We start from the raw sequence: 25116 nt of genomic DNA on the forward strand, positions 1-25116 counted from the left end.
TTTCAGGTTGATCCATATTTCCTCAAATATTAATTTATTGAATATAAATCAATTTGTTATCACTCCCCTAGTTCAAGGTCTTAATTGCAACATTTATCACAGATTTTATTTGTCAGATTTTCATGTATCTTTCCATTGCTATCCATTTTAAAACATTTCTAAAAATTTTGTTGTAAATTATGTACCCAATCACATAGATATATTACAGACTAAAAAGATAATTGGTTTATCCTATTTTCATATTTTTGTAATGGAGAAATCCCTTATTAGGGCCCTGTTAATAGAATCAGTACATACAGTAAGTAGTGCCTTGCTTATATCCTTCTTCTACTGGGTTGTTTTTGTGCAACTTTTTATGCCCACTGGACTTAATAACATACAGTAAGCAATATTTTGTTTCTATTGGGGGTATCTAGTTTGTATATTTACCAATCTGCCTAGTTTAAAGGCCCTGTCAGTAGAAACAGGACGTGCAATTAAAGTGTCTTATTTTACTTTCCTTCTACTGAGTAGTATCAACACAATCATTCAATTCCAAGCATAACAAAAGCTCATGCAAAACTAACACTAAATCACCATGCAATTTTTTAGAATAACCATATGATCTACCTTGGCCTCAGACTTGACTAAAAACTTAATTTTTACCATCATATTAGTACAACAATGAATAATGCTATAGAAAATTTAGAATAGCAAAAAGACAATTATATACAGCTTGGGATTGTCATGAGAAAAACACTAGGCTACTCCAGTTTTGTAAATCTATTTATAACACTAAAGTGGTATTGGGCTCATAGCATATTGTGCTTGGGAAAACCCAACAGCAAAAAGGTTATAATTTTTTATATGGTCTTCTTACTTTTCTAACTTCTCCTACTTTCTAATACACCAGAAGCTCCTCAACTAGAAGTTAATTGATTCATTTGTCCACTATTAAAAAAGCTTGTGCATGCTGACTAATGGTCAGCATTGCTTAGGTATTGATCCCCTGGTTCAATCTCTTCAACTATGAGCGCCATACATGGCAGTGATGCCAGGTGCCTGACTTTAGATATCGCACCAAGGGAAGCGAAAATGCGCCATCGGCGCAATTTCGCTCTATATTTTTTGGCTGGAGTTCAAAATTCGGGGTAAATTAGATCTTGCAGGGGTGAGTGCAAAAAACAACAAAAAGAGAAATTGAGAAACAATGTTACTAGATAGTATGAATTTTGCTTTTCAGAATACTAGAACTAAAAATTGGTAGGATTCGGTCTTCATTGACATATTTCGGCACCATATTCCGAAATCTAAAACAGTGAAGCATTTTTGACTGATTATATGCGCTTTTGTGGTCGAAATTTTCTGTTCTTAGTCTCTGGCTTGACAAGAAATATATTTTCCTTAGTTCTCTGGTATTTCAAAGTATTAAATAAAAAAGGGAATTATATAAGATCTAACAAAAAAAAAAAAAAAAAACACTTGCCAATATCAAAGGTTGTATTTTACATTACTTTCTGGCTAATAGGCTGAATTATTCCCTATCAACGATAGAAATTGTGATTAAAGAACTAAAAAAAAGAAATAGATATTCAGTATACAGGTCTTGCAATACAGATAAATTATAAGAAAACGTGGGAGTTAAGGGCGCACTTGACAAAGATAACTGACAAATAAGTTTTCCCAAAAAAAAACCAATGAAAAGTATGGTTCTTGAAGATCACGTCTCTCCAAAATGTTATTTAAATAAGTTATACCAAAATTTGCTTCGTTATAAAGTATTTGTAAGGCATTCTAATTATAAGCTTCAAAAAAATATACATTCTCAATTTTAGTTATGAGAACAAAATGTTTCGTAGCTTTCAAAATATTAATTAGAACGACAAGAACGATAAGAAATTAGACCGGCCGTTATTGATGTAACTATCTATAAAATTGCAGGCTAAAGACAATGTTCTTAGATTTACCCCGCGTTCAGTTAAGTTTATTGTAGCTATTGTAATAACTTATTGGAATTAGCAATGACATATTGTATTAAAATGAACGCCGTTTATTCATTTGCGTGAGCAATTCAAAAGTGAACAAATGGAAACAAACAACTTCATTATTCAGGCTGCCCTTGATATTTTTCAAAATATAATGAGAGTGAGGAATCTTCTGAAAATGAAAGTGACCCAGTGTCAATAGTACATGAGAGTACTTCGTTTAGGGTTTGTATTTACAACCTGAAGGTTAACCATAGCCTAGGACCTTCAAACTTTCGTTTTTTGCTTCCAAAGTGTCCTCTTTTAAGACCAACTCTTGTTCTCTTAATTCTATTTTTTTTTTCTATCTCTTCATAACTTTTTTGTTGATTCTGGTTTGGTCGTTTTGGTCTTTTCGGTTGATTTGCCATAAACTGGTTTTGCCTTTATTTGCTGGTCTACCGTTATTGTATGGCAACTGCTGGCAAAAAAAACCGGTGCAACTTCGGGATTGTTCCCCATGAAAATATCCATGTCGTCAAAGTATGGCCAGTTCATTTTTCCAGCTCCAGTTCTTCCATTTTTCAGTCGCTGAACCTTGTACTGAGCTTTTAAGTTCTGCATTTTGTTTTGCAGTTTTTGGGTGCAACTCTTAACTGCTGCTTTTTCAAGCTCGTTAGCAGCCACCTGCCAAAATTTTTTTTGGTAAGCTTTGACCTTCATTTTCTCTTTTATTTTTTCTTCACTAAAAGAAATCAATAATTTTGTTGCCCTCATTGTCCATGGGTTGCAATTTTTGCCCAAAATCCCTAAAAAATTAAAAGGAAAAAACTTTTAACACCTAAACCACCAAGAACATGCAACTGAATTGCGAAATTCATGAAAGGGAGACAAATTATTTTATTGTATTGTTTATATATATTTACACTACTGCATTATGTCCCTAATTTTTACAATAGCATGCAGTTTTCCAAAAGTGTCAACATAATTTTAATTACAGTAAATAATGAATTTGCGGCTCACTTCAATAAAAAAAATAGAGTATCAAAAATCAAAGAAATAGATATCATAAACAAGGAAAATACACCAAATAAGTAAGCACACTGTTTGCAGACAGTTTTCGTAGTGAATTTTGAAACGGGGGGTGGATTTAATTTACAAGTTTACTTTTTCTTAAGGGGGTTTTTATACTTAAGGTGTTTCGTACTTTTCATTTAGAAGTAGCAGAACGAAGGGTTTGAATCCCTCCTCCTATGAATTGAATGAAATGGGAAATAATTGAGTTTGTTACCTCTATCTTGAAACTAAGGATTACGGGTTTAGAAATGCTTGCTATTCTATGATTCTGATTCCCAATGAGAGCGTTATCTAGAGTTCGCGAGAGGCTTGTCTGACATCCGACACTATAAACAAGAAAATCATAATAAACAAGGAATTTCTCACTTAAAATGAACAATTGACAAAGTTCAAAATGACAACTGGACAAATATGCATATGAGTCGTCTCTGGATACCTTCCTAAGACTGACTTTATTCACGAAATTTTCAGTATATATCTACTGTAAAACAACTGGTTTGCTGACCTCTCCCATCTGTGGGAAGATACAAAAAAAGGCTAACATGTTTGAATGCTGTTTAGATGACAATCTGCATGTGCAAAAAGTTAGATTTTAATAAGAATGTGCAAAAAAACTACAATTTATATGACCACTCCCAAAACTTAATTTGCTTCAACTAGATAAGGATGATGGCAACAAACTTTGGATATCTACTTGGGAAATTCAAGATAGGCAATGCCCAGCAAGTATGCTATACTTTGCACGTAAGCCATTACCAATAGCTATTGCGAAATTGTAGGGTGATCTAAAATGATAATTTTATAAAAGATGCAATTTTTTGCTTCTATGCAAAGGAAACGCTTTTCTTGGCTATGCAATGCGTTGCATATCTCCCATCCCCCAGTTGATGATGCCCACATCATATAATTAAAATATTTTATGTTATGTATTTATTTTTACAATTAAAACACAGTTCATTATTTTTATATAAAAGGAATACGTTTCATTCACCATGGGGGATAAAAAATTTTCAATTTTACTTAAAATTACGATAATATTCATTAGATTATATATTCCTACACCTTTGATCACAATAATGTCACTTAAATGTAAAATAACATTTTAAATACACTGACAATATTTGTTTTTTTTAATACCAAGCTTCAATTGTTTCTCTTATGTTACATGTTATTGAAGGTTTAGTACTTTTTGTTTTTATTAGGATTATATAATTAAGTATAGCTTTGTTCAGTTGATGCTGGGTATTTCAAATTATAAATCAGGAATTAGTTACCCATCGGCTGTTAATGCGCTGGGTGAGGCCATTCTGATACCATTTTTAAGAAAAAATTTGCGAGCTCCATTTTGTTAAATTATTTTACTTTATGGGATTTTTCGTAAATTTTTTGACTTGTTGGAATTGAACTTATTGTAGATGGAATATAGGACTCTGTAAGAGTGTTGTGATGTCATTTTTAACTTTTAATATTTTCAGGGTCATGAATTTTAATTCAAATATTGGGTTGTTCTTTTCAGGATTATCATGTTTGTATATTAGATACTTTTTTAGTTTGGTTGAGATGTTAAGACTTTTCAAGGAGTTAGTAATGTCCAATTTTCTCATATATTGGCGTATATTTTTTCTGCATAGTTGTTCGAGTCTGGGATTACTTAGGTTAATGCGTGATACTTTGATGGTTATTTGCATGAGATAAAGTAAAGAATTTGAACTTTTATTTATTTCTTCAAAAGCTACTAGTTCTACACCTGGCAATATTTTTGAACCAAAGTTTTCATCATTTTTATAGAGACAAAGGATTTATTTTTCTTAATTCTTGGTAATCTTGTTCTTATAAATAGGTTACTAGACCAGATTATGATTCAACTTGGTTTTGATTAATGTTATTTTTGGAGAGGGCGAGGAGTAAATTGTTTGTTTTTACAAGATTGTATCCCTGATCTGTAAGTATTGATTGGAATCTTAGTGACCATATAATCGTGAAGCCTTGTTCATCATATGTGTGCCACAGGTTTTCACCAATTAGTGTTTCTATTAAGGGGTAAGCATTTCTTGGGGATCTTTCAATTAACACCTCAAAAGTTAGGGAGGCAAACTTTCGTTTGTATTGGAAACTTTCCCGAATTACTCTTTGGGAAAAGGAACAAAACATCAGTTTGATCATGATATCAATTATCAGATCGTTTTTGATAATTAAGGGGATTTTTAGTAATGAGTCAAGCGTTGTATGGTCCAGATTACTCACTGCTTCATTTAGGGCATAGTTAAAGATCAATTCATTTAATTCGTGATTTACTCTTGATACATTTGGTAAACTGGGTTTTATTATATAGCTCTCCTTATTTAGGGGATTTTCCAGTATTTTTATTGTCTGGTGATGGTTGGGATTGTTTAAATTAGGGCAACTCCATGCTTTTCTTATTGACATTATATTTTAAAGAATATTTACTTAATAAGCTGGTTTAGGAGCTTTGAATTTATTTACCTTTTCGTTACTCACCACGTATCTTCCTGATTATCTGGATATGATACATTATATACATATTCCTGATTTTAATGGTCAGATGTTTTATAACGTGCTTGTGGGAATACATGTTGTTGTTGGATCTATTACAGTTTGATTAGTCCCTCAGTCATTAAAATGGTTGGGGTTTGATTCCTAAAACGTATTTGCGAGATCAATTTCCTTGTTTGACAGACTGATTTATTATTCTTAGTTGTACATTGGTCATGGTTTAGATACATCATATAGATTAATGATTTAAAAGGTATGCAATGGCTTAATGTTTTTTTGCTGCCTAGTAAGGGAAACCCAAGGTTTGACAAGGTAAAATTTTATTTTTGGATATGGTTTCTTACTATCCTTTTGCACCATTCTTGCAATGGGCTATCTCTTTTAACTAATGTTTTGGTAATGTCAAAGTTTAATTGTACATCTGCACAGAGACGTTTTCCACAATGCCTTTTTTCGTAAACTATTATATCTGATTCTGAATATGTTTTTTTTTTCCAAAGTGTATATAATTCCTGAAAAAGTTCAGTGTGATATTTTTTATATCCTTGTCTGTGTTGGCATCCACCATAAAAAAAAGTTTTGTATTTACTGTCCTAGTTATTTGATGATTGCTTTGAAACAGTTGGTAGTGTCTTGAGAACTTGCTACAAAAATCTTGGTTATTGTTGAGAAAGATTTCGAAAAGGTTATTCTTTTTTAGTAATTTATGGCATTGATCTACTAAGATCGATAGGAATTTCAGAGGCCAAAATGTTGTTTCCATGTTTTTGTTCATGGAGTAGTCTAATAACTACAATTTCTGCCGTTATTATTGGGCATTTAGTTTTTGGAATATTTTGTACCAGTACTCGGAAGACTAAGATTGCACCTTTTTTTCCTTTTTGGTTAAAGCCTTTATCTATTATAGTCGAAATAATATCCTTCAGTAATTCATCTTTAGGCAGGATTGTAGGTCGTTGTAGGAGTTTTTCAATCTCGACGTAGTCAAGATTTCCTACAGCCGTTTTTGTATTATCCTCGAATAATTCTTGTCTTAATTCATGACTTATTTCAGCTAGGTTTGGTAAGCTACATGATTTTAGTTTAAGGTGGCCCTTGGTATATAAGATTTTTCCTTCTATACCGCCATAGATCACTGTGTTTGTCAAGTCCTTTTTTCGTATATTACACGGTGTAGTTATTTTAAGTAAACTATGGGGTTTATACATTACGTCCCTTTTTTTGAATGGTTTAAAATTGTTTGTCTTTTAGTCTCTTAATGTTAGTGTTAGTAGTTTAAATAACAGTTACCTTGCCTAGCTCCCTGGAAATATGCAGAAATTGCTCTTCCAATAATTTTCTTGTGATTTTTAAAGAATATACCCTGGAATAAATTTTAAGATGGAATAGAGAAAAAAAACTACAACCTTTTCAATTATTTTTCTTGGGTATGTTTTTTTGTTAGCATTTATATTGACCTTAGCATGATTATTAATTTTCCTTGTCCAAATATAGACGTATGATCTAAAAATATTACTTGTAGGTGTAAATGTAGGTTACATTTCATTTACTATCTTGTGCAGAACAAAAAAATATTAGTTTGTACTTCAACCCTGCGTTGGTTGAATTCAATTCACTTTAATTATATTACTAACTTTAATTATATTACTAACTTTAGCCTCCTTCTACACATAATCAGAAATAAGGTATTCTTTTATAGTCTAAATTAAATTTGATTTTTTTTTTAGTATTTATTTTTGATGTACATATATTGTATAAAAAATTTTTGTCTAGGTAGTTTAAATAAGGGTTAATAAGGTAAAAGGGGTTTCCATAAAATCGGAGAATAATTTATCTATAAAACTTGCCAAATTGGATTGACAGAAATTTCTTGATAATTCATTGAATCTTTTTTATTCCTAAAATTTGCATCTAGTATACTCGTAGAACGCTGTAAATAACATAATAACATGTATGTACGCAATAATATTTATGTACTAACACGGTAACATAATACACCTGGGTTACAATTTAAAATTTGGGTTTTGAATAATGTTGAAGTGATGAGACCACGTTTTATTTTTAGAAATGAAATTTTTGGGTACGAATACATTATATAGTTCGTATTACTGGTCTTGGGCTTCGCTCAATTTTGATTAATTTTTTTTTATTCTTTTAAATATTATTTCTTTTCTTTTTACAGTATATTTTATGCTTCTAGGATTCTATAGGTATTGCTTGTAATATATTATCTCTTGGAATGGGTCGTGTCGACCTTGATATTTTGCACAGTCCTGGTATCCCTCAATTTTAAAACATATTTTTTGGTTTCTATATTTGTCTAGTAGGGCCAAATCGGTCTGACAAGGACCTTCAGCAAACCAGTACCGGATTTTATATTGTTTTTGTAATTTTCTTATCTCATGTTGAATGTATTGAAGGTACTTGCCCTTTCTCCCGTTGTATTTTATTCCCAATTTTCCTCTTGCGGGACGATAAGTGGGTTTATTTGCCAAACGTAGTCCAAAACGATACGATTCCTCGCTATACTTTCTTAAGTCATATTTAACATCCCACTTTTTTGCAAAAACTTCTTCACCTGATTTGTTCACTATCAGGATTGCTGCTGAATATATAATATTTTCTTTGGCAAACCTGATAGTTATAAATTCCGTATCAATAATTGCCTTGGCCATTTTTTTGAAATGAAAGGTAGTTTCTATTGTCTTGTTATTTTACTTCAAAATTAGTTACATTTATGGTGACCCTAGGTCGAGATCAAACTACTTGTTCGCCAGTACTTCCTTGTACTCGAGTACTTATTTTCTTGACATAATTCGATACTCTAAAGCTCCAACTTAACTAAGATTGAATATTTATTTTTGAATGGAAAGTAAGGCAACTTCAGGTCGAGGTTGAACTTCTTGTTCACCAGTGCCACCTCGCACTTGGTTATTTTTGCTCGAACATAATTCGATTCTCCAAAGTTCTATACTGGTTTAAAATTATTTAGATTCCCATGAAACTACCTTTTTGTTCTTTCTTAGTTGTGATCTCTTCTTGAGTTGACCCAACAGTCTATGCATGGCAAAGGGTGCGTCATTGCCCAACTCTCAAATTCTATAGGGTTGTTGAGTTTATAGGAGTGATACAAAGTGAAAAGAAATTAACAAAATGACAGAGTTTTCCTATGCAGTTGGTAAGGATATAAATATATATTAGTTCAATCAAATATGTCTAGATGTTGTTTATTATTGTACAGCTGTCTGGAACTTTTAGTTATCGAGGTTGACCAATATTGGAATGTATGGGTGGTTTCTTTATTATTTTTATTTGTCCAAAGTTTGTAACTAGTTCAATTATGACGACCCTGTTATTATGTCTGATTAACTTAATCTTTTATTTGTATTTATTATTATACTTGGGAACTGCATATTTTTATTTTACCAGTGACTTTACTGGTTATTGGAGAAATGTGTGCCAGGAGTGGAGATTTGAATCTTTCATGTATATTTGTGGTCACCCTTTGTGCACGTGGTTGTGTGCGTGAGTGTGTATTTTTACCATTTGTCTAGAATGGGACTAAGATTTTCTTTTAGGTGTTCGAATTTTTTGACTTTTCGGACTATTGCTTTTACCTTCCCTATTACGTAGTCATTGTCTTTGATATTGGTTTTAAAAGTAATTTTGGTTCCTTCTTCTGGATAATTCGGATAGCACATTAGATATTTTAACAAGTCTCTTGGAAGGGGCAATTTCTTTACTTGGGTCACGTCCGATATACTTTTGTTGCATCGAATCATGTGTGTTCGAATTCTTTCCCGGCATAGACCCAATAAGGTAGTTCCTTCATCTCCGTTTGAGAGGGGTCTAAATATTAACTCGAGGGTTACCACATCTTTTTCTTATGTTGGATTTGTGTCCCTCTTTTTTTTTTCTTAAATGTTAGTACGTGGTTACTTTTTATTTCGAAAGGGAAGTTACTTCTTGATTGAAACAGGCTGTAGATCATGGACTCTAGTATATTATAATCATAGAGTCTAATGAAGTGATGGTTTATTGGGTCCCCTGATGGTAGTGCCCAAAAGTGATCGGCCTCTATTCTTTGGAATAAAAATCGAACCGTATTCGTGTCGAGCGGGTCTTCTTGCCACAAGGACACGCCTTGGTTCATTAGTAGATGTATCAAGTCGAAGTGCCACAAGTAAAATGTTCGAGTTTCGTTAGGTCTCTGCTACGTATGGTACTAACTTACGAATTATTTCGTAAACCATGAATTTGAATATTAACTTCTGGTAACGTGAATTTCTTGGTACTGACTTAATGAGAATTCTGAATGTCCTGATGGTCTTTTTTACTTTGATGATTTTGGGTAGGTTTATAATGCCGTCATGTACCTTTAGATTTATGATGATGTACATGAAATCGAATAGATTCTTACGAAACCAATCCAGTGCTTCGTTTTGTAATTAAGATTTTGTTTCCTCGTGGAGTAAGACCATGCTTAAAACCTTGTGGTCTAATCTTGTTATTAGATACCGCGTATTTTCAGTTAAATTTGTTGTTGTTCGGGCTCCTTCGTTTAGTAGGGCGTTTATGGTGTGGGTGGTGTTTACTTGGATGGCCAGATCCAAAGGATAAATTTTGGGAGTGGTTTCTGTGAGGTTTGGAAAGACTTCTCCACTCATAAAAAATGCAGCTTCATTCGCTATGTCGTACGTGTTTGTGTCGCACATATCTCCAATAGCGTATAACACACTTTTATATTGGACCCATTCGGGGGTCCATTTTTTGAATCTATTTTTTCTTCCTGTGGAATCACTTTCGGTCAAAAATGTATGTAATTCCATTTAACCTGGCGAGATATATCCGCCAAACAGAATTGCTAGAGTTTCATCTTCGTATTCCGCCATTAATATTCTTTTGATATGAGAAAAAAATTTATTTTTTCACAGTTAATGTCACACTGTAAGGGATTAGTTAATAATTGCTAGTTTAGTAATTTATCACTTAACTTTTTTTAGTGTGTTATTTATTTAATTAAGAACTTACTCACACTATGCTTTTTCGAATAACTGGCTGAGTTATTTAATGAACCAATCGGGTTATTTTAGTGATTCAATACTTCTTTGTAAGTATATATACCTGAAAGAGTTGTGAAATACAATGGGAGGGCATCACAGGGTGGCATAATATATAGATTAATACATTAGATTTATTTATATATCTAATTTTTCTGGATTTTTGATTACTCTGCCGGATTTGGTGGTAATTTCTTTGGTTGTTTGGGGCTTATCCTTTTTTGGTTTGGCTAACGATATTATGTCAAATTTTTTATATTCTTTCTTTAGGAATTTCTGACCATTTAGTTTTGCCTCTTTTCCGTGCGATGCTGCCGAAGTTGGTTTTAATTTTTCCTGGTCCGATTCGCTTTCAGACTCTGATGAACTTGATGATTTAGGGTCAGGATTTGTAATCATTTACTCTTGGGACTTGGGTGTGGAGCCGGCCTCAGTTTCAAAAATTTCTTCGGCTCGTGAAGTTGTAGGCTTATCAATTAATTTTTATGACGGACTCCTACTTCTGACAGGTTAAATGATTCTTGTGATCTTTCTGATGAATCGAATGTTTTTGTGGGGTTACGCCATTGCTTGAAAGCAAAGTCTTCAGGGGGCCATGATCATGCGATTTTTGAGTATTCTTAGGCGTTTCGGGATTCACCTTGGATGTCCTTAGCCTTGTCTTGATCGGGTAATTTATTATGTCCATTTCTTCGAAAGTCTTCCCTTGTGGTTTGCTGGGGTACTCCAATCTTTGGTCACCGGGGCTATCAATAGCTTTGCTTAGCTCGTCATAGAGTGATATAGGTTGCTCTATGGGCGTTGTTGGTGACATCAAATCATTTGGAAATGGTTTGGGGGGATGGGGAGTTGAGATTCTATCGGGAAAAAATTGAGGTTTTGGGGAAATTGTATAATCTTGTTTTTCTGAACTCTCCGTTGAGGATGAATCATTTTTTCTGTGTTTTGGGGCGTTTGGGATTTTATTCTTTGGGGTAATCATATTTGTCATTGTTAGGAATTCATTGAAATCTTCTTCTTTGCTATCGTTTTCAAAGTACCCTTGTTTGAAATTAAAGGGTTTTAATTCGCCTAACCTCGATCGTCGTGGTTTATTTTCGCCGTCTGAGAACCAGACGTCGTGGGTTGTGGGGCCCATGCTTCCGAAAATTTTGCCTTTTTTATACGACTGAAGTGAGTTTTATAGGTTTTTCCCGTATTTGGGCTAGAGATCTTTAATGTTGTTTTATTATCATATTTCTTTATAATTCTGTAAGGGCCGGAGTACCGATCCGAGAATTTCTTACCCTCTGCTTTCGTTTCTTTTTTCACGTAAACAAAATCTCCTACTTTTAAATTCAAATCTCCCTTAATGTTTGGCATATTTTTACCTTCCTGTATTATTTTGGATTTTTCTATTTCTTTCTTATCAATTTCATAAGTCTTTCTTATCAATTTCATAAGTCCTCGGAATAATTATAATATTGTCTGGATTCGATAATTTCATCATAGGGAATTCGAAAATCACAGCCGAAAAGTATATAGAAAGGGTTTTCTTTAACCACTGGTGAGAATGCCGTGTTGATTACGTTAGTTAAGTAAGGTAAGGTTTCATGCCAATCTCTTTTATTATCTTTTGTATAAAGTCGTAAGATATTTGAAAATAATTTGTGTCTATTTTTGATTTTCCCATTGGCTTGAGGGTGGTATGGGGTTGTTACTAATTTGTTAATGTGGAGGAAGCTCATTAAATCTTTAGTCACTTTTGATACAAAATTACTCCCGTTATCACTTAGCACTGTATTCGGTATTCCGAAATTTATGAATAATTTAGCGAGGGCTTTACTCGTGGCATAGGCACTTTGATTTTTTAACGCTTTAGCCAAAGTGAAACCGGAAAAATGGTCAATGACTGACAAGATGCAAGCGTAAATTTTGTTGGACGAGGCAAGCCGCCACCAGTACCATACAGATCAAATGAAATTATGTCAAGCGGAAATCTTGCTATAGGGGAGGGTGGGGTTGGTTCGGACAAAATTTTTTGGTTGGGTGCAGCTTCTGTCCCAATCAGTATCCATCTTCCGTTTTCATCTTAAAAGAAAGAGATTGTGTCCTAGATTTGTCAGGAATTTTGGTACTTTTATCTTTCGTCTTTAGACAAAAAAAATCCAACAATAAAAAAAAAATAATTGTCCGAAGTTACCCCAAGGTGTGGGGTGGGTTCAGACATGGTTTGGGGTTACTTTGTACAGCAGTAATATGAGTTCGGCAACTTCACATATTATAGAAAAAAAACGCCATTTACTGAAAATTTGAATATGTATAAAAGTAAAAAAAGTAAAATGAAAGTTGAAGAAAAAAAATCAAGTAACTAGAACCAAAGTTCACAGGAGCTCTATGTCACGATGGAGCTGCAGAGATCACATTGAAAAGTGAGTCCTCGCTTTGTCTGTTCAGTCCCTCCAGTGACAGTTGGTCATGGAAGAGAAACAACAATGTTGTTTGAAGAGACAAAGGCTTTGTCCTCAATATCCGGAAAAATTAACCGTGCTCCATTTCTACAGAGGAACAAGACTTCTAGATCGCTTACAGTTTTTCCTTTTATCTGGCCAGCGTAAAAGATATCCGATTAATTCAATTTGCCCACTTTAAATTTTACCAGAACATAGCTATCCGTTTGAGCTTGGTCAATATCAAAAGGCTCAAGGTCCTCTTTTACGTCTCCACAGTGAAGAGACTCGTCGCTTGAGGAGTCGCTCAGGGCAACAGGTTCAGAAAGAGTCTCCGCCTCATCGGTTCCGTCGTCTTCGTTAGGCTTGCGGACCTCGCTGTTCTTACGTTTCTTTGTAGATGGCGTCAGCTTGGCCTTCTTTTCCTTTTTAGCTACGATCTCTTCTTTCTCATGGGTGTCAGTGAGAATACGGGTCCTCCCTCTGTTGCGATTCCCACGTTCCGGAACAGTAACAGCCCCCACTCGGGGAAAAGGTCTTACTTCTTCGGGCGACCTTATGAAAGAAGAAATTGGTGGTCCAGCTTCGGAGTTGGCTTGCGACGAGGGGCTCCGCGAACTGGTTGTTTGGTCTAGCGGCCTATCCATCACAGAGGATGGGGCAAAAGCTCGCTCTGGGAATACATCGCGATTGAATGGAAAGATTCCAGCTGCTCGAAACGCAGAGACTATGTTGGATGCACTGAACTTCTCCAGGAAAGGAACCCTGCTGAGTGAGGCTACTTCATAAATTGAAATGCGCTGTCCGGGATGCAACTGCAGCCATTCATTGAAGCGCTCTTTCAGTGCACCCTTGAAAAGAGAAAGCAATCCTACGTCAAGTGGCTGAAGCTTGTTGGAGCAGTGGGGTGGGAATGTCAACAGTGTCACGTGATTTTGCTTACAGTATTCTATCACACGTACATCCAGATGGCTATCATGGTTGTCCATGAGCAGTAGAATGGGAGTCTCTTCATCTGGCTTGGTTATTTTCGTGAAGTGTCACATAGCCTTCAAGAAAAAGTCGCCATTGACCCAACCACTAGGGTGCGCAAGCCCAAGGCAACCAGGGGGGTCTTCGTTTGTCATTCTAGGTATGAAATTCACTCGTGGAAAAATGAAGACCGGTGGAATAGTCGCTCCAGACGCACTGGCGAAACATACAGCAGTCACGTTTTGACCTCTTTCTGCAGACACAGTCTGACCAACCTGTTTTTGTCCATTTTGTACCGGGACTTTTGGTGGTGGCTGCACGGTGAGTATACTCGTCTCTTCAACGTTCCAGATGCGATCAGCCGTCAGTTTGGCTCCAAACCTTCCATAGACATCAAGTAGCTTGTCAAAAAACTTCTGAACGACAGTTTTGTTGAAACCGGAGGCTCTTGCCTGACTTGTGGCTTCTAGCTTCCTCACCGAGATGTCTGAATTCCGCTTCAGAAACGCAAGAAGCCAGTCCTTTGACGCTGCTTCATTGAAACACCAGTTTTCTGGTACAGAAATGTTATTCGCATGGGCGTAAGAGTAAGCAAATTTTCGTGCTTCAGTTGTTGTCACTCCATGGTTCATTCTAGAACAAGTGCGAAAGTAGTCGGCTAGTTTTCGCTCGTGTTCGCTTTAAAAAACTTGCCTGTTATGTTTTGGTCTCGTCGGGAAGTTTATCTGCAGTGGCCCAGGCTCTTCGTTGACACTTTTATCCGCTTCTCCTGTCTGCGGCCTCGAGCGCCTGACATAGTCCAGTAGCATGGACTTCTTTATGCTGAAGTTTTCTGCAATTTGTCTCAATGTTCCTTCCTTTTTCAGATAAGCCCCAATTGCTTTCTTCATGTTTTCTAGGTTAACGGGAGGGTCTTGTCGCTTCCTTTTGTATGATCGAGGCATTCTGAAAGAAACTGTTTTTAGTAACAAGTAATAAAATGCATATTAACAGGTACACGATGTGAAAAAAAAGAGGAAAAGTTGGAGATACTGACCACAAAAAAGTGTCTGGGGTGGGTTCAGACAATGTCCGAATCCACCCCACTACCGTTGTCCGAAGCAACACCACCCGCAATAAAAAGTCTGAAACCTTACTGACGCTGTAACTACTATAGATGCCGCCAAAAACTAAAATTTAAACAACTTAGCAGTGCCATAGTTAAACGCTGCAACAGTCAGCAAAATTCAATGACTAGTAATAACGGCCAAATAAAATCACAAACAAAGAAAGATACAGAACGCCACACCAACCTTTTTTCGGTTTTTCTCAAATGTTTCAAAAACGATTGCACGTGTGATAACCAAACTACATACTTAAGTAGGGTACTAGATGGCACGGTTATGGTATTTTTTTGGTGAATTTTAGAGGGCGTTGTAGGAAGAGAGGCTCTTGTCCAGTCTCACCCTGTTTCCGAACCAACCCCACTCTCCCCTAATGGTCCTTCTCATGGGTGGATTAGGATATACAATGTGATTTTTTCTCAGATTGCATGTATCATAGCTATTTATGAACTCATTAAGTTTAGTTAGAGCTGATGGGACATAAAAGTACTGTTTCAATTTGTGAAAAGTCTTCTTAATTCCCAAGTGTCCGCCTATCTCTGAATGGAAATAATTTAAATGCGGGAATTTCTAGATTTTGAGGTAAAACTGGACTTATGGTTGTTTGGTTTCTGTTGGTCTCATTGGTTATTATTCTACATAATATTTTTCATCCAAATCATAATAATAATTATCTATCTCTTTTTTGAGTGCTTTTAAGTGATTGGGTAGTTCTTTATCGTATAGGAAATATTTTATCAGGGCAGTACATGTTTCATCTGTATTTTGGCTTTCTTTTATATTAATTAAAGATAGTGGACCGTGCTCATTTTGTGATTTATCGGCAATACTTTCTTTTAATTTTTTACTTTTTGGGGTGTTTTTTGAGTTTATTGCATTAACTTCTTTAATTTCATTTTCTAAGGGGTTATCCTCCGGAAATCTGCTTAGGTAGTCACAGGGAGTGTTTTCCTTTCCCTTAAGGTATTCAAATTCATATTCTAAATCTTGTATTTTGAGTATCCATCGAGCGAGGATTCCTGTTGGTTTTTTTATAAGTCTGTAGATACTGTAAGTTTTTATGATCGCAGCGTAGTTTAAATTTCCTACCCACCAAATAATGTCTAAATTTACCCAGGTGATGAATTATTGACAATAACTCAAGCATGGTGGCTGAATAATTTTTTTCCCCTGGGATGAGGGTACGACCAGCATATGCTATTACTTTTTCTTCCTTTACATTTGTACCATTTTCTCCCCTGTCAAATGTTTGAGAGAGAATGGCCCCAATTCCCTTGGTTGATGCATCCGTTGTAACTACGAATTCTCCCGTTTGGAAGTTTGGTAATGACAAGATGGGCTTTGAAATGAGTGCTCTTTTCGGACATTCTAAGGATTCCTGGGCTTCTTTTGACCAAGTAATCTTTTGTGGGTTTCCTCGAGTAAGGTCAGTTAGGGGCTTAGCTATCTAGGAATAGTATCGTATGAATCTTTGAAAGTAACCACAAAGTCCCAGGATACCTCGCAATTGTTTTATAGTTTGGGGGGGGGCTGACATTCTCTACAATTTTTATTTTTCCTGGATCTGGGGCTATTTGGCCCTGCGTTACTACTAATCCCAAAAATTTTATTTTACTTTGTAACAATTTTAATTTTTCTGGCCTGCATTTTAAATTTCCCTCTAAATTTTTTGAATACCTTGGATAGGGTAATTAACCCTTTGATGCCTGAATATTGAAAAAAGAGAGGAAAAAATTCCGCGCCTGTTTCTGTGCTTTATTTAAGGTCATTCCGGGACGAAAATGTCAAGACAAAAAATTTATTGATGAAAGTGAAGAAACTATGGAATCATTCCCACAGGAAAAATCCGCCATAACAGTACATAGGAACACGTCACTTAGCTAAGGTGGTAAGACAGGAAATGGTAAGACAGGAAACAGTTTCCGTCTGACGGTAAACACAAAACCTCTTTGCCCATAATACACTTCAACTTGGAGTAAGCTTGAACCCAAGACTGGCACATCTGTTTGCAGTCTATCCAAGCTAAGAAGTGTTCCTCGCCGTCGAGTCTCGTCGAGTCTGGTGGGTTGCACCTATACTTTCTTTTCTTTTGGCATATAGCTTTGCTGGGTGGTTTACCTCTCTTAGGAGTTGCTGAGGATGCGCCAAATAGAAAGGCGCGTGCACCGTCTGTTTTCAACTGCAGCAAGTTCATGGGTTTTTGTCCAGTAGGAAGACACCTGCGATATAGGATCCATCCATTTACAATGGAAAGGTCAAACAAGAAAAGAAAATTCGCATGTACCACTTGTTTCTGGACTTGAAGTCAATTCTGTACAGCTCTATCAGTATATCAGCAAGATAAACGACACCCATAAAGTGATTGTATTCCTTCACGCAGTGTGGTCTGTTCACTTCTATATGCTATTTTCGCTTGCCATCCCACCTCTCACAGGTATCTTCAGGATCCACAGCTGCATAGGTTGATATCAAGTGAACCGGCTTATTATCATACCACTTCACCACTACAACATTCGACTGCGTTTCTACCCGCCAGTCATACGAGCCTCTTCCTTGCGCTTTCATTTTACTGTCTAGTTCCAAAGCGCAGCCTTTTAACCTGTTTACTCTAACTGTAGCCAGTGTAAGTATACCCTGGTCATTTAGTGTTTGGGCCAGGTCTAGTGACGAAAACCAGTTGTCGTAAAAGAGCTTGTAGTTCATGTGGTTTGGGATTCCCTTCGCAAGTCGGAGGACAAAATCAGCACCAACCGCCAAATCGCTTGTATCAACTGATCCCTGGCCAGTGCACATTTCTAAATCATACACAAATCCACTTATTCCCGCTCTGGAGATGAACTTTTATCCCCACTTATGCGTTTTTTTTCGGATTGTACTGCTTCAGCGATATTCGCTGCTTCGTCGGAACTATTTGCTCATCAATGACCTGGTGTTCTTCCGGGTGTATCTTCATGAAGTTGGCTCGAACCTTCTCTATCAAGGGACGAATTTTATGAATCTTGTCGTAACCAGGGTCTCCCTGAGGCTTTTGCGATACATTGTCATTGAAATGCAAATACTTCTTTATCAGTTCAAATCTGTCACCTGACATAGCATCGGCTATCACGGAGTAACGAGTTTCGTTTGACCTGTAGCTGCGATAGGAGGGCATTTTCGCTATTCCTGTAAACGCAAGGACTCCCAGGAAACACTTAATGTCAGTCGAAGAAACGCCTAACTGTTTGTCATCTTTCTGAATTGCATATATATTCATCTGATCGCGTATGTTGCTTACTACTTCATTATCGAAAAACAACATGACATATTCTAATGGGGTCTTGCCGCTCATTTCTTGGTCGGCTCAAAGTTGATCTTTCCACAGAGTGTCTGGTGGGATAAAATCTACTTTCCTTCAAGTAATGTCTCGTCGTGTCATTGGTTTGGAAGTAGGAATACTTGAGGCTTGTTGTGGTTGTGTTTCTTCACCTCCATTAGCTTGAGACTCATCCTGACTGTCACAGTCGTTGGCCGCAAATCGGCCGGTTTATATTTAAGCTTGGAGCAGTTATTATAAAACATAGTCAGGAGGAACATACTGCGGATCAGATGGGTCTTCATCTTCACTTGGCAGGTCTTCCAGGTCAGAAGTATTATCTGGACAAAGAACAAAATTCACAGCTTGTACCAATGAAATTGGGCGTGAACGTAGTTTCTTCATAATTGTAGAGTGCTCATCTTCGCTGTTTTTGGTGCAGTGGATGTAGATTCGTCCATTGCAACCCTAGAAAAGACATATTGGTTGAGAAACTTAGTCAATCTTACTAATTGTATCTACAGGAAATTTCGTAATTTAGCTACAGAAAGTTTAGTATTTTACTGTTGACAATGGCAACCCCAAGCTCAAGCTCCTCAGAGCTAGAGATCCTATTTAGCATGGTCGAATCATCAGAAATTATAAGATAGTGGCGTAAAAACTGTGGTTACGGGATATCTTAGCATATCACACTCTATATACGTTCAGTCGCCTTAAAAGTTCCCATTTCTGATGGTTGTTTCCTCTAGTAACCACGATTCTTGGGGCCGCTCCCTTCCCTTAATTTTCACACTATCGATGCAAACGACACTTCATTTGAACTGTCAGACCTTCCTCTCTGTCAGGTCAGGGAAATAAAAACTAGAACAAATCACTCTTTTGTCAATTGCAAAAATACATGCCCACCTTTCTGAAAAATCCAAGGAGGCAAAAAGCACTTACTTAGACCGTGGTTATCTCACCTAAAGGCAGAAGATAATAAACTGAGAAAAGTACCGAGAATAGAACTCGTTTACTATCACACAATGATAGCAACCCTGAGGGGCTAGCTTGTGTAGTTTTGATAATAAAAAATTCTGAAATTTGTGTTTCCTGAGGGAACCTTCAGGCATCAAAGGGTTAAATGGTCTTCAGCATTTTATCCATGCACATTACGTCATCCACGAAATGGATTATGTTATTTAGACCCCTTAGTAGGTGAAGCAAGGGTCTGCATAATGCGCTTGAACTTGTTTTGAGTCCAAAGGGCACTCTTAAGCATACATAAGAACCGCATTCCGTTGTAGAGAATGCTGTTTTGTATACGTCGCCTTCTGCTATTTTTACTTGGTGGTATCCCTGAATTAATTCAAGGGAGGTGAATATTTTGTTTTGGTTTGAAATTAAGTCCAAGATGTCATCTATTCTGGGAACGGGGAATTTATCGCTAATTACTTGTTTATTTAAGGCTCTTTAATCTACCACTAATTTAAGGTCCTTGTTTTTTGGGTACAAGGATCACAGGAGCAGATTAAGGGGTAATGCTGGGTCTGATTATTTCATTTCATTCGAGCTCCTTGATTTTATCTTTAAGCCACTCCTTATGTTCGTATGGAATTCGGTTTGGTTTTTTAGCAACCGGTAATCCTGTAGTTTGTATTGCGTGTTCGTAGAATGGAATTAGACCTATGTCATTCTTGGATGTTGAAAAACGTCTTTAAATTCCCAAAGTAATTCGCATTACTTATACTTTAGCGGGATATTGGTGACATGATTTAAATCAAATTTTTCCAAAAATTGGCTTTTGGATTGGGGGTATTCGTTTTCTTGTGTATTTATATTGTTTACTAAGTTTTCCCCTGATTTTTTCAATTATTTACGTCTACCTCTGACACAACTTGTATGTCTACTAGGCATGTTCCCTTTTTTAAGTTAAATACATCATTTTCATGGGTATTGGTTATCCAAATGTAACCCTCTCCTTTTTTGTAGTTTATAATTTGTTCTTCACATGTTAAATTTTTAGGGATTTTCTCAAATGGTGAAGCAATCCAAATTTCATTTTTGTCATTAATTGGTTCAATCATTTGTGATATTTGAACTCTTTCCATTGATTTCGGTGGAATTTTGGTTTTACGCACTAAGAATCCGTAGTATTTTTCAGAGATTTTTGTATTTATTGAATTTAAAACAATTTTGTTAGGTTTATTATTAGAGGGATCTACTCTTACAATTTCTTTCAACAATTTGGTAATTTCCTGAATTTGTTTGTCTGTATTCTTTCATATCATTTATTTTTACCTTTGCTGAATTACTTTGGATATTGTTCACTCCGACCCGTTTTTCCGACGGATAGATAAATCTTGAATTAGCTACATCCAATAGTAATTTGTTTGTTTTTAAGAAATTTGAGCCTATATATCTTCTATTATCTTTATGTATGGTCAGGTATATAGATCCTTTAACCTCTAAATTATGTCTGTCACGCTTGATAAGTTAGGACATGAGTAGTTTATTCGTTGTTTGATGTGCCTGAGTAATGCGTTAAACACGGATGTGTTTATTACATTTAAAGTGGCTCCAGAGTCTATTAGGGCATTAAAATAAATATTTACAACACTAAAATTGTTAAATATCGGTAATATTTTGTTATTTTCTGCACTTAAAAATGGTATAATTACTTTTGGAGACCTATTAAATATTCTGCCGCCAATATTATGTCTTATGGGTTTCGGTGACTTGTGTAGTTTCCCTGGGGTGCCCAGTTGTTTTGTGTAGAACGTTCATCTGTTCTATTTTTATTATTCTGGTTATTCTGCCAATTAGCATTGGTATTTTGGTCTCGCCTGTTTGCAAAGTTGCCGCCAGTATTCCAATTACTTCTTGGGTAATTGGTTCTCCCGCGATATCCTGACGTATTGCGTTGGAGATTTTGATTGTTATATCTACCTCTTGTTAGGGAGATCTTTCCTCTATTGCCTCTTATACGGATCGTTCCCCCGAACAAACTATTCTTTGTTCCGCGGTAGTTAGAGCGGTAACTGTTTGAGAAACAGTTTCTTGCTATGTGCCCTATGTGGTTACACGCATAGCACTTTATTGGTTGGTCAAAGGTTGTTAGTGTGGATTGGTCATTGTCTGAAAAAGTACCAATCTTTGCCTTGGTGGAGTTTGATTTCTAGTCAGGTTAGGTTTTGGCGATGGTTCTCGTGAGGAAAATCGCGGCGAGGGATCTCTCGAGGTTTTGGGTGTTTTGTTTCTACATTGATAATTTTTGATGTTGTAAGACAATAATGTCAATTTCACAAGCCCTCTCTACCTCCTAAACTGCTAATTCCAAGTCTTCGATGTTTTTGGAAATTAATAGACGGTAAAGCTCAGGGTTAAGTCCCTGTTTGAAAGCATTAAGTATTATTTTTTCATATAGTTCTCCCTCTCCCGGGCCATATCGTGCTTCTGTCGAGATTCTAATTTGATATAGGTATTCCCTTACATTTTGTGTTTGTTCGAACGTGACTACCCCATGTTTTAATTTGTTCAAAGAACTATTGTCAATGAATCGTTTTTGGAATGGCTGTTGTAATAGTTCTATCGAGTTTATTGATGAGTTTGGTTCTGTACCTATTGTATTTTCAGTTTGTTATAAAAATGTAAGCGCTTGGCCTTTTAATCTTAGGAGTAGCATGTTTTTAATTGGGCTAAATGAATATTGAATTGGTCCACATATGTGTTCCCTTCATATTCTGGGAGGGATTTTATAATTTCTACGGAAGTTGCAATTAATTGTTGAGCTTGTAGTAGTTCTTTTTGTTCCAGTGCCATTTTACTTAAAATATGTGCTTTCTATATTGGTATTTTTATTTAGGTATTGGTCTACTTCCAAGGAAAAATCGTAAGGTACGCATCACTAAAATAAACACTTACAATAAAATAAATAAGAATGGTTTTTGTTATACTGTCCGTTCCCAGTCCTTCTCGTTAACTTCTCCAAATGAACCGTGCCAAAATATTATTCTATATTTTGACAGCTGAAGAGAATCATAAAGTTTTATTTTCTCCTGAATCTCATGTTGCTTGATTAAATAGTAGTGAAAACTAAAAAGGTGCCTCCCCTACCAAACCTAAAGCTTTGAAATGTTCAAGGGAAAAAAATTGGATGGAAATGGAGCTTTCAGTCTGAGCTTGCATAACTGTTGCAATGAATTTGTAAGCTGAAATATGACCCACTTTGAAATAAAAGAGTATAAAATTCATAGTAACCTGCTGTGTCACTAGATAAAGATCCAGATGCACATTGCATATCCATCTCTGTAGTTGCAGAACTTCAGGTTGACATATTTCAATAAGGGTCGCTGAAGAAATATCAGCATCAGAAAAGCCCCATTTGCATTTGGCTTCCTCAGCAGAGACACGAGTAATAATGCCTAAAAACAATACTAGAATATCCGATTAAAAATACTACCTTCAATAAAGTCATAAGCAGTTATATAACTAGCCTAGTTGAACAGGTTATTAATTTGACTACAGCTCAATGAAATAACTCACTGAAATGTTTTTCCACATTTCTGTTTTGTCAATATAAGTCACAGACAATAAAGCCAAAAAAAATAATGACTTGCATGATCTTGAGACACGGGTCAACCACCTCCTTCCACCTGGATACGGCATTGTTCATGAGTATTAGTCTGTTGAATTACCTTCTCGAATATTTTCATATCCAGTCATTGTAAATGTTTATTTAAGTTTTTCGCTAATAATAATTTTTTGTAGATCTTTTGATGTGATAGTGGAGTCGAAAAGATTGAGGTAGCCGATGATAACTGAAGGTTAAAAGTGATAAAAAAGCAGGTGTCGTTTTTTGCGATTATTTTTAATTTGGTCGATTTCTATGGCATATATTATTAGTTAAATCTGTATTTTACTCGAGTGAATATTTGTTGAGGATTGACAGTGGTTGTGCCTCTTTTCCGATGGCTGAAAAAGATGGTAAAAGTAGTGAATTTAGAATTTGTTTAATAGACGCGGGACTTTCATTCATGTGAAAAATGCGTTGTATAACGAGTTCATTTTTTTTTCTGAGTCTTGCTTTGTGATCTGCGTTGCTTTTATTAGTTTTTTTTTAGTATTTTCAGTTCTCAATTTGTTACGTATTTTCAATAAATTATAATCCTGTTCTTTTTTAATTTTTAAAACACAAATATGAAGAGTAATTGACCTGTGAAAATTTTGTATAGGCACTAAAATTTTAATAATTCTGTATATACAATTTTTCAGTTATCTTCTCTTTCTTGGCATTTTATTATTTACCATTTATAGTTACTCCATTAAAACGTCGCTTACACTCGATTGTTAATGAAATGAAATGATTTTAGACAAATGTTTTCTTCGTTTGGAAAAAAAGTGATTCGGATGTCCTTCCTCTGTAATGAAGCCTTTGTTGAGTTCAATATGCCTTCTCACATTTCTCAAAGAGTATAAAAATGTCCAGAACATAAACATTAAAAGATCTCCTAAAAGAAAAAAAAAATGATCGTTTTCTTTAATAATCTGAGCTTAAAGAAAAACAATAAAGTGTTGTCGACTTCAAACTTTTCTATAAATTCCAATTATTAATTAAAATCGAAGTTGACCTTCAAGAAGAAGCAGAAAATGAAGAAGGTCTTTTGAAATTTAATGTATAAACAAGGACAACACTCAAAGAAGAGGCTGTTATAAAGAAGGTACAAAGAGTGTAATCTTCCGAAAACGAAATATTCCTGATAATGCTTCTTAAGTTTCAGACGAATAATTGTTTTTGTGCTCTAAAATAATAGCCTTCCTCTCAAACAACGTCAGTTACAATAAAAAAATTTGGAATAGGCTATTCTTACAATTGCTTACAATTTGGAGTTTGCTTTTATGGAAATCAGTACTATTTATTTCCGTCTTCTTTGGCTGTTATATTCTCTCTATGGCTATATATTAGAGAAATAATTGCGTAGTGGTTGTGCTTATTTGTATATCCCAATTTATTTTGTTTTAAAAAATATTTTATGAATTGTACATATACTGTTAAATAAATCGTTGTTATAATTATTTACCTTTTGTTTCATTGATGTCACTTTGTGTAAAAAAAATACCTTCACACCTAATTAACATGTCTTCTCCATAGCTGTTTCTCGAATTTTCCAAGATGTAGTATTACAATCAGGGCCAAATCTAGGATTTTTTTCGGGGGGCGGGGGGTGGTTCAAAAGAATTTGTTTTCGTTAGGTTAAAAAAAAGACTTTAAAAGATGCTTCAAAAATCTGTTTATAGTCAGTTTTGTCACGTTTTTACGAGTTGGACAAACCTTTTTTTTGGGGGGGGGGGGTTGTTAACCCCCCTGGTAATAGCTTTGTTACAATACATATGGTTTCCCTGGAGAAATAAATGGTCATATTCTGTTGGGCTTAACATAGGAAGCAAATAAATAATTTTGAGGGATCAGTATTTTGATGAGGTCAAGTATAGACAAGTTTACTTATTCCAATGGTCCTTGAATATACCCTGAAAGAAAGGAAGAAACCCCATCCGCTAGTCCAGGGTTGCTAGTTTTTTTTTTTTAACTGGAAAAATGAAGGATCTAAAGCTGAACTGGCCAGCCATGACAAAAACAAAGAGAGAGAAAAATCTTAAGATGAGGAAAACAAACGGTCGCTTCAGTGCTCTCATTGAAGCAACTCTATTTAGCTTCTGTGGTGCAGTTAAAAAACCAGCGCCAATATC

General features: G+C 35.6%; 1 long non-coding RNA gene across 1 annotated transcript; it reads left to right on the forward strand.

Moving 5' to 3' along the window:
• Window positions 1-1953: 1953 nt before the first annotated feature.
• On the forward strand, window positions 1954-24445 carry LOC148940607 (uncharacterized). Its single transcript, XR_016143389.1, has 2 exons — window positions 1954-2648; window positions 23140-24445. It is a non-coding gene; the product is annotated as an uncharacterized LOC148940607 (long non-coding RNA).
• Window positions 24446-25116: the final 671 nt, after the last annotated feature.

Source organism: Artemia sp. Qi Xiang Cuo, chromosome 19 (genome assembly GCF_049724085.1).
Source record: "Artemia sp. Qi Xiang Cuo chromosome 19, ASM4972408v1, whole genome shotgun sequence".
NCBI classification, from domain to species: Eukaryota; Metazoa; Arthropoda; class Branchiopoda; order Anostraca; family Artemiidae; genus Artemia; species Artemia sp. Qi Xiang Cuo.